General features: G+C 35.9%; 2 non-coding genes across 2 annotated transcripts; one reads left to right on the forward strand and one right to left on the reverse strand.

The window, feature by feature from the left end:
- Positions 1-6,704: 6,704 nt before the first annotated feature.
- trnal-uag lies at positions 6,705-6,786 on the forward strand. The gene has a single exon. It is a non-coding gene; the product is annotated as a tRNA-Leu (tRNA).
- A 3,279-nt stretch (positions 6,787-10,065) lies between these two features.
- On the reverse strand, positions 10,066-10,147 carry trnas-uga. The gene has a single exon. It is a non-coding gene; the product is annotated as a tRNA-Ser (tRNA).
- Between the last annotated feature and the right edge of the window lie 903 nt (positions 10,148-11,050).

The following is an 11,050-nucleotide window of genomic DNA, read 5'->3' on the forward strand; positions in this document are numbered from 1 at the left end:
TCTCAAAGTGAGCTACCTAGTAGCTGAACTCGTAGCCTAATCAAAAAAAGCCCCACACTGTGGCAGAGACATTAATGCTACCTGCCTGCAAAGCCGCTGTCAACAAGATGCTCGTCCCTGACGCAGTTAAAGAATTAAAAGATTTTGTAAATGTACTTACAAAGAAATTAACAGTAGAATTTTATAGTAGATTTATTTTAAGAGAGACAGAATATAAAACAAATATGCTGTAACATTAAATTATATATTGAAAATGATATATTTTAACACAAAAAGAGTTATTACTGCAAGTCAGCGTTAAATAGTAAAAAGACCCAAGTCAGGAACACACACGCAATCTTCCATTTATTTAGTTCACCTACTGGTAACACACACAGCAGGTGAATTTCGGCATGAGCGCGTATTCGACCAGACCAAACTCTAATATTTCATACACTGTATTTATACCAAGAGATCTTTACAATTCACATGATCATGGTAGATGAAAAAGTTCACTCACTTAATTTGATTACAATATATACATTATATTGTAAATTGTAGTGTTAAAGCGTCATTTTGAACACAATACTGTAATTTTTCATGTTTACTTCTTTACAATTTTTATATTTATTTTAACTGATTAATTTATGCATCTCGCAATGCATCACGGGAAGAAATACTTCCGCGAACGTCTTCAAAAGCATAAAAGGCTTCAATCTTGTTAAAAAAGCTTTCCTATAAGAATATTACTGTATAAATAATAGAAACATGTTGAATGGAAAGATTTGACGGTAAAACTTACAGATAAAACACGATGAATCTCTGATTCCGTTTCACATCAGCGTCATTTAGCCACGCCCACATCGCCTGTGCCGTAACAAACCTTTTCCTCGTTTTAAATCTATAGATGTATGTAACAGGTGTATAATTTACCCTGTTCAATTTACATGTCCTGTTTCAATTCATACTAAACTGTTGATTTGTCTTGTTTATACTCATATCTGTGTTTATAAATGTAGTTACCTGATCAAAATGGGTGCTTCTCTTAAATGCCTTGATAATAGAAGCTGATGTCACTTCCTGTCCTGACTCCTCCTCTTCCCTTTCTGTATTGTAATCTCATTGGAGTGGTGGGTTTCTCCTAAATTTATGATAAACTGGTTTAATTTTATATTAATTACTTTTATATTTATTTATTATTTATTTATATATTTATAGGTTGAAAGAAGCAGAAATAGAGGACAGGGTAGTGTGGAGGAGGATGATCCGCTGTGGCGCCCCCTAAAGGGAGCAGCCGAAATAATTTTTAAATTTTTTCTCACTGAAGTTTTTGTGAGGTTTCTTTATCTATCTGTGTGAATATTTTACACTTTTTGTTTGTATTTTTATGAATGTGAGGGCACATGGTGATAAGTCTACCACACACACAATAAGTGAAATATCACCACAGGGGCTGCTGATTTGTTGTGTGTTTTTTAGAAGAAACATTAAATACTTCCAGTGAGCTGCAGTCTGCAGTCCCGTGTCTGATTTCACATCACAGCACACAGAGTCAAGTATTTCAACTGGTGTCGTCGATAGTGATGAGCGATACCAATCATTTTCTTTTCAATCCGATACAGAGTACTTTCAAGACGAGTATCTTCGATACAATACTTCTATGAAATATGTATAAACTGTTTTAATACAAATCAGCGGCTTTGCAGGCAGGTAGCATTAATGTCTCTGCCACAGTGTGGGGCTTTTTTTGATTAGGCTACGAGTTCAGCTACTAGGTAGCTCACTTTGAGATCTTTCTCCTTTACCTTTGTGTTTTTTTTTATTAATGTTGACATCATTAATTCTATTGTCATGAATAAACAAGGTCATTATTGCGCCACCTACTGTCACTCAATTACTGTACATGCTGGAGTATTTTCATTACTCTGTCAGTCACTACATCAGAGAAACAGCCACTAAACAATGCAAATTATTTTCAGTAACTTAATAATCATTTTCTATGAGACCAGCTCTCTCATCCATACTCCAAAAACATCAGTAGTTTGTAACCAGACACACTGATAACATCCTCACACATCTCCTTAATATCACACATCTGTACTCTGGTCTGAGAGAAAAAAAAAAGATAGAGAGAGAGAGAGAGAGAGAGAGAGAGAGAGATCATAAAATATTATAAAACAAACAGCTGATTAATATTTTTTACACAGAATTAAGCAAAAATCAAGCACTGACAGTGCCACTAGAGGGCAGTGTGAGACTGACAATTGTCAATGTGAACTATGTGTAACAATTCAACTTTTTCTGTATTGTAGCGACTGGGGAATAAGAGGACAAACTTATAATACAGATAAATTGAGTATATAGTTGGAAGCACAGTCTGCCCACATTCTCCACCATTATATGTAGCGAATTTAGCTCGCAAAGAAAAGGGAATATTTATAAGTAATTATAACGTGTTATAGTTACTCCTAAATATTTAAATTAAGTTTAATTGACGGTAATGGAATTAACATTACACTTATTTGTCTGTTCGTCCGCAAACAGACAGTATAATTTTATATTAATTCTATAAAGAGGTATCTCCTGGCCAAGAAAGACATAACCCCTTTTACTTTATACCGTAAATTAAATTAATTAAATAGAGCATGTACTTCAGACCTAATGTTTGCAGGAACTTCGCATTTATGGAACATACTCAGAGACGATCACTTATGAAAAATACGGCGTTTAATGAATGAGACAAACACAACATAAAACTAACTACACAAACAAACAAACAAAAGAAATAAAAAATAAAATTTAAATAAAATAAAATAAACGAAAGTTGAAATTATGAAAGGAGGAAGGGAAAGGAATAAGGAGGTAAAAGGAGGAAAGGGCAGCTTACTTCAAATTAATCACATCCTAACTGAGAAATCGTCACGGAAATTTAAACTCGCCTTAATATTAAGGGTTCAAACTTAACACGCACCTAAATTAGTTGGTAAACTGGTTACTTGCATTGACTTGTTGCACAAGAGTCCGGATGCGGTAGACAAAAGAATCTTGGACGAGTCGGTTAGGATGGAGTCAGATGTTCTCCCAGCTTCTCCTGAAGATCAGAGCAGTTGGTGTTTTGAAGATAAAGCTTGCTGGAAGATCTCAAAAGAGATTTGAGATCTCGTCGAAGAATCGCTGCTGAGCTGTTCGAAGCGTCCGACTCTCCAGGCCATCGGGCCCCCGGGCCTTCAGGCCCCGGGGGTCCGAGCCTTTCCGGTCGAGCCGAGTGAGCGAGTTGCTTCCTTGACTGAACTCTGACTGGACATGACTGCACTGACTGGAACAATGATTAGTTGGGTTCAAGATGTTTTAAAGGTCCTGAACCCCACCCATCCTTGGGGAATGGCCAATGCTATGGCCTGAAATTTTGGAGGAAAAACTTCCTTTGTTCATGCATCTGTGGGCATGGTTTCCGGGCTATACTTGCTTTGGAGGACTTTAAAGTTTTATTCAAAGTGAATTAAGACGGTATGGTACATTTCATAATAAAATGTACCATTATTTGAAAAATAAAGAAACAGATAATTTTTGCGGTCATTTGCATACTAAACATGAAAGGGAATGACAGTATAAGGCAGAGGTACATTAACAAAGTAATTAACTGATGTTAATACAATGTTGTATTCTGATAAATAAAATGCACCATTGTCAGGAAAGTAAAGAACAGATCATTCTAAGTCAATCAAGCCTTAAGAAGAGAAGAGACAACATTTAACACAGAGTTACATTTTAAGGTTTAAATATTATCGATGTTGAGTTAAACACTTGCTTTATTTATAGTAGAAGATACAAACAAGATGTATGTTTGTATCATGTGAAGTGGGACATTCTATTTATTATTTAATTAATAAAAGAATGCTCCCTTTGTGTGTGTGTGTGTGTGTCTGCATATGTGTGTGTGTGTGTGAGGGTCAAACAGAGAATCTCCAAAGGGGTTATCTGTCTTGTGGTAAAATCCAAACGTTCTGGAGCCGTTGTGTATGTTTGTCACAAGCAGCCATGCTGGATCAAGTTTCGAGTTTGGATTCTTTCATGAGTTTAATGAGTTTATTGTTTTATGGGTCCCGTGAACTAAACAAGAGTTCAGGGTTTTGTCCTGTTTAGAGTCTTCGGAGGGGAGTGTGACACTTCACTTATACACCACCCCAATAAAAGTTTCACCTTTGATTGAGATGAAGATGTCATAGGTTAAAAGGAATGCCTGGGACATGAAGTCTAAATGACCTGTGCCAGACGCCTACAATATCTAATGCAGTTCTTCTTCTTCTTCTTCTTCTTCTTCTTCTTCTTCTTCCTCTTCTTCTTCTTCTTCTTCTTCTTCTTCTTCTTCTTATTATTATTATTATTATTAGTGTTATTAATTTCTTCTACTCCATGCTTTGATCTTCAGTTAAAAGTCCAAATTCATAATATAGAACTACTGCAACATTTCAGTGGTAACATACAGCATGTTTTTGTAAAGTAAGTGACTAAAACTCCAAAGGAATTTTCCTGGCACTTTATATGAGTTGTTTTAGAAAAGCATCAATTAAATGCAGAGAAGCTCCTTTTAATAACACTGTTTTTGTTCCTGTGTATTTGGGTGTGTTTTAATTTTAGAGCATGTTGTATTTAATAATCTTTGCATGTGTTTAAGTGCTTTTCCTTTTCATGTTTTCTCCATGAAGTGTTTACTAAGAGCTTACGAGCACCTGGGCTTTGTTTTGTAACTGATATTGAAGCAGAACAAGATCACATTCAAGCTGCCCTCAGCCATCACCAAGTGCCTTAGATCAGCTTCCTCCATCATCACATAAAACCTAAAATGTGATCTCTTTATAAATATTTTTATAGATTATAGTCATAACATTGTATATTTTTATACATAAATAAATAAAATACACAGTAGATCTGCACAGTGTTACTCGTTGTCTCTAATAGTTTATACAGTGGCAGGTCTTCAGTCCCAATCCCCCTCTTAATAACATCATTATGATGCCACAGCTATAGAATTATACAGATATGCAGTATAACAGAGCGCTGCATCACAGACATTTTATACAGCGTGAATGAATGCCGTAAATAAAGCAGGAAACTCAGTGAACACAATTCAACAAGTCTCTTTTCACTGTAGCCACAGCTGCACCGCCGCATTCATCATCTCTAGGAGAAACTTCAATATTAACCTCATAAAATATCCCCTGGTTTCCATGCGCCCTTATGCATTTTTCCTTCTTATGCTTTTCTGGCTCCTCCTTCATTCACAAACCAGCCTCAACCATCACAAACCAGCATTCAACCATCACAAACCAGCATCCAACCATCACAAACCAGCGTCCAACCATCACAAACCAGCATCCAACCATTACAAACCAGCATCCAGCCTGAAGGCTTAACATGGCACTGTCTGATTGTTTATCGTTTGGTGTAACAGACTTCAGAGAACAGAGAATCTTTAAATAGAGGAATATAAAGGGGCAACTTATACAAATAAAGTTGCAGCACTCAGAATATTTTATCAGACATAAGGCTATTTTTACAGACACAATTTTAAATAAGATTGGAATGGAACAGTCCGCTTCATGCAAAGATTGTAATGGTGATGCTGAGGGATTTTTACACCTGTTTTCATACTGTAAAGAATTAGAGGATTTTAATAGGAAATGTAAAACAATTATTGTAAAATTGAAAAACAAAACACTTCTGAATCTACTTGTGATGTTGATGAAGAGTGCAATATGGGAAAGACGGGTGGTAGCAAAGAGAGAACTACTTTAATGGATGTCTGGTTTGTTTTCAAAAGGAAATTTGAAAGGAATGTTGAATACTTGTTTTATTATTTTAAAGAAGATGGAAATATAGATGAATTTGACAGTTTTTACGCAGGAAGTCACTAAGGTTTTAGAAGATTTTTATCAAAATGAAAAGAATGTAAAAATAATTGTGATTTTTATGCTCTGGGAGGTTGAGAGCCTTTTAACCTGATGTATTTTCACTTGAAATGTATTCTCAAAAAAAAAAGGTTAAGGGGATGAACTGCGAATCCATTGTGCTTTACACGCGTGGGTTCGAGTCCCACCCTTGTCGCAAGGTTTTATCTTAGTTGCTGATTTATAGCAACTTCTAGCTTTGTTGCTATTTCTATCACAAGGCTTCAGGATATAATGATTGTCAGTAAAGCCATACTTGACTGTTTAGAGGAAATTCCAAAGCTGTGTGGTTTGCGTAAGCATTGCGACATTTTGCCTCCAAAGGCTTTCCTAGGATTGTGGCTCTTCTTTCTTGCTGTCCACTTAAATGCCTCCAGTGGCATCAAGAGCCCAACTGAGACAACAAACCAAAATTTACCATTGGCAGACGATGCAAGTGTGCCGCTACCTTTAGAGGAATTTCTGAAGCTGTTTTTGTTGCTGTCTATTTTGTAAAGGTTGTCTGTTTCCATGATGGATAGTCGCAGCTGTGGCAAAACGACAGTGGCAAAAAAACTTGCGTCTGAATCCTGTTATTATATGTGGATGATTGTTGACAATCAGAGGGGAAATGCAATGGACTGCCAATTCTGCACAGCCTGTTGTGTGTTTTTGTATTACTTTGTTTTCGAGCAAAAGTCTTTGTTAAGTGTGTTTCATGCATGCTGCTGACATCATGGCCGGCTGCAACAGCATCTCCTCCACAAGCTGGCAGTCCTATCTCTGCGTATAACTACTAGTAGCGTGGCCGAGTGGTCTAAGGCGCTGGATTTAGGCTCCAGTCTCTTTGGAGGTGTGGGTTTGAATCCCACCGCTGCCACTTTACAATTTTGGCCAAATAGAGTAGATCTTCTTCCGTTAATACTGCAGATGTTGATCAGCGGGTCCAAAGCCTAGATCCGTCGAGATCGAGGGTCGCTGTAAATGCTAGTCAAAAGGTGCTTGTTTTAGCTCTATGTTAAACAGTCTCACGAGCTCTTGTCAAATAGAATACAAAGTTTATCCTGCACTGCACACAGTTTTTCTTTCAGTTTGTCAAGTTTAGCCTTTTTTAGTCAAAAAGTAATGATTTGTATTTATTTCTCTGAACAACCAGATAGGTCCAAAACACACATACTAAGCTTATTTTCAGAAAACAATAAAGGACTGGATTATGCAGATCAGTGTACTCTGTACAGCATTGTTGTAAAATCTGTCCTTTTCACTTGTTCACATTATGCAATACACTGATTTACTTTTATGTGACACTTTTTCTTTCACAAACGCTGTAAATAAGAGTGTCATGGTTAATCAATGATCCATCTCCTAATTGAATTATTAAGATAAAATGCCACTATTGAAACGAAAAAATAAGGAATCTGAGGATACTAGCAGATTGACATTGCATTCTTTTCCTTTGCACTTTATTTACACACAGATTTAGCACACAGCTGCACACTTTGTGCCATTCCTGGAACCAGATTCTGTTTAAATGAGAGCCCATGCTTAGCTATCATGATAACAAAACAAGTGTTCAAGCCAGTGATGTCAAATGAAAGTGAATCAAGCTTTATCGAAGAATCCTAGAAATGTTAAATTAATTAAATTAAATTTAAATTAATTAATTATATTTTAAATGTGTGATATTGATCACAAAAAAACCAAACAGGTAATTCAGCACAAGCAGACAAAAAAAGGTAGATGGTAGGAGCAATAAACCAAATATTCAGCTTTAAGGAGAATATATAATTGTGGTTTGTGTTATCCTGTTCCTTTTGCCACATCTTATTTTTTGAAACTTTTAGATGTTGCTAAACTGAAAATTAAATACAGATCTCATCTCAATATTAAACATGACTTGAGAGTGACAGTATCAAGTCTACAACTCAGTTGTGAAAAGATGTATGAAATACATTTGCTCTATTTTACACAGATTGCAAAGTGACAGAAAGGCAAAGTGATAACACAATTACACCTTTCTTTTCTCTATTTTTGTTTTGATGCTAGTTGATGATCATTTAGAATTGGTTAGTTTAATAAATTAGACATTTTCAACTTGAAGTATTTTATTATACTTTTTTGAGGTGACAGAGGACAAGTGGGTTTAAAAATCCACCCCTCTGAAGTGGTAAATGGCAGAAAAAGATTGAGAATCACTGCTAAAAAACACAAACAGAAGTCACATTAGTACAGAATGGAGCATAAAGCACGTCCGGATAGTGCCGCTAGAGGGCAGTGTGAGACTGAGAGATGAGGATGTGAGCTGTGTGAAGCTGGGATCAATAGTCTGTTAAGGGGTGGGAAGAGGGAAAAAGAAGGGAAAGAAGGAAAAACAGGAAAAAGAGAAAGAAAAAATTTAAAAATGAAAGAAAAAAGAAAAGGTAATGGAAACATGTCTTGCACATTTCTTATGGTTGGCAGATTGATGTATATATTTTATAGCAAACTGCCTTATGTGCTTCCCAGAGAGAATCTCTGATGTGAATGATGCTGGTTCGAATCCCTCAATAGTGCACACAAATACTGATGATGTGAATAAAAATACATCACTTGTCACTCATGTTCATTAATATCTTTGTGATTTGACTGATTTTTTTTTTTACTGGAAATTCCAATAAAGTGCATAAAATGCATGTTTATTTCTTTTGTTAATGTACTTATTTAACCTTTAACACTTTTTTAACAAAAGTCTATTTTCATTATATGGGACATGTTCTGTATTTATCTTTTATATTTATATTCTACTTAATAATAATAATAATAATAATAATAATAATAATAATAATAATAATAATGAGGATGATAATGGGTTCAGCAGGTTCACAGAATAATTCACGGGTCACTGTTCTATAAACAATAAAACATTTTATTTTTAATTACTGAAAATGCTACAATATTACAAATCAATGTATATATTAATAAAGGTTATTTAACAATAGATATAATCAAGTACAAAGATTTAAAAAATGATCCTAATTGGGTCTGAAACAACAACCTAATGATAAATAACTATAGATTATAATAGTAGTAAATCCACAAAATAAATGGTAAAATAATATCAAGTCTCTGAGTGACTCAAAACACCAGGAAGAAATGGTTAAAGGAGCAGAACTGGAAGAAACAGCAGGTCTGGATGCAGATGAAGGACTGGCTGAAGGAGATGAACTTTGACTACCAGGCTGTAAAGACACATATTGTATATTATGAACTTAAGCATAATAATGATGATGATAATGACATATGAAGATCTTTTTAAATTACAGGAATCTGCATTGGTACATTTACATTAGGTTTGGCTGCTGAATTGTTGCTGAAGGATTCACCAAACCGTGACTTTGTAAACTAAAAAAGAGAGGCGACAGAACAGACTGACATTCATGTAAAATCACACATGTGCTGGAAATGTAAAGATCTGATTTCCCTTTTGAAGAAAACACAAATAATCTTCTATTCAATAAAAGACAATATGACTATAAAAGGCTTTGGGGACGTTCCAGAGATAATTGTGTGTGGAGTAAATACTGAAATATGAAAATAATGAATGAGCAGTGATAATGTAAGTGCAGGCTGTATAATGGTGGGGGTGGAGGTAGAGGGCGCTACAGCAGTAGGAGTGGAGTAAAGCAGGTGGAACACTTGCAGCAGGTGGAACACTTACGACCTGGTAAAAGAACAATAAAGAGTGTGGAAAACAGGTTTTATTTACCTTTAGTCTTGGTATTTTTACAGATCTAAATAAGAAGAAACATTGCAAAATCTAACATTCACACATTAATATGTTTAATCCACAATCATCTCTGTACACTAGTGAGAGTCTGAGGGCAGAAGTCAAGTGATATGAAACATATTCTTTTGAAACAAGAAGTTTCACAAGATCTTTTTGAACCTTTTTGATCTTGTAGAAAGCACAAGATGAATCATGTTTCCTAAAGAGATAATGTGAGTTCTAATGGACTTCCTCCTCGTCCCAGCAAAACAACTTTCACCTCAAGTAAAACAGATTATGTTTGTTTCTAACATTTCTTTCTATGCTGAAACACTTCTGTATATCGTTCACTTCACACAGTAAAGACTTAACAATAAAACTAACACAGTAAAACACTATCACACATTGATGAAACGCTGTGAGCAGGATTTGAACCTGCGTGGGGAAACCCCATTGGATTTCAAGTCCAACGCCTTAACCACTCGGCCATCGCAGCGGTGATGAAGTGGCTGCAATGTCTTGACTTGTCTATAATTTCACCTAAAAAGAAACATTTAGAATTGAAAGTGTCTCTGACAGACTTTGGCACTTTTCTCACCATTAAACACAAGACAGTTTGAGTCCCATTGAGTTTTCCTGCTGAGCACAGCACAATTCTTTAAGCACAAAAGAAGTGCAGATAATCCAGTTTCCAACATAATTGCTATACAGGGTTCACTTCCTCTTGAACTTCATTGTACCTTAGCAATATGTGGGTTTATACAACACATTTACTGAGAGCTAAAACCCATTAGATTTCGAGTCTAATGCCTTTACCTCTCGGGCCATCACAGCAGCAGATATTGTCTTTTATATTTTATATCGAGAAGAGCCTGATTGAACAACGAATACGATAACGATAACACAAGTGAACATGCAGTTTTATTATTGAGAAAACAAACTAAAACCACAATATTTGGTTGGGCTGCCCTTAGCAGCAACAACTGCAATCAGGCGTTTGTGATAACTTGTGATGAGTCTGTTAGAGTGCTGTGGAGGAATTTTGGTCACTCATCTATGCAGAATTGTTGTAATTCAGCCACATTGAGGGTTTTTAAGCACAAACCTTTTTTGAAGGTCATGTCACAGCATCTCAATAGGATTCAGGTCAGGACTTTGACTAGGCTACTCCAAAGTCTTCATTTTTCTTTCCTTAGCCGTTCAGAGGTGGACTTGCTGGTGTGTTTTGGATCATTGTCCTGCTGCAGACCCCAAGTTCACTTCAGCTTGAAGTCACAAACAGATTCTCCTTCAGGATTTTTAGTAAACAGCAGAATCATGGATCCATTTATTACAGCAAGTCTTCCAGGTCCTGAAGCAGCAAAACAGCCCCAGACCATCACACTACCACCACCATATT

This window comes from Silurus meridionalis, unplaced genomic scaffold (assembly GCF_014805685.1).
Source record: "Silurus meridionalis isolate SWU-2019-XX unplaced genomic scaffold, ASM1480568v1 Scaffold590, whole genome shotgun sequence".
Taxonomy (NCBI): Eukaryota; Metazoa; Chordata; class Actinopteri; order Siluriformes; family Siluridae; genus Silurus; species Silurus meridionalis.